Below are 234 nucleotides of genomic sequence, written 5' to 3'. Positions count from 1 at the left end.
GCCAGCGGCAGGCGGGGAGCCACTGATTTCTCCCTGGTACCAGTTTCCAAAATCTCGTTGCAGCGTCTGCCAGAGGGTGCAGAGCTGCGCATCCCCAGGGGGCTTCTTTATGTTATTTTCTTTTAGCCAGACCTACCTTAAACTGCAATCAAAAAGATCATTGCAGCTGGGTGAGTTCAATGGCAAATGAGCTTTTAAAAAATTATTTTTAATTTAAAGTCAATTTAATTTTAA

This window comes from Pterocles gutturalis, unplaced genomic scaffold, assembly GCF_000699245.1.
Source record: "Pterocles gutturalis isolate BGI_N339 unplaced genomic scaffold, ASM69924v1 scaffold22541, whole genome shotgun sequence".
Taxonomy (NCBI): Eukaryota; Metazoa; Chordata; class Aves; order Pterocliformes; family Pteroclidae; genus Pterocles; species Pterocles gutturalis.
The sequence above is the reverse complement of the archived record's forward strand: the minus strand, read 5'-3'. Positions refer to the sequence as shown.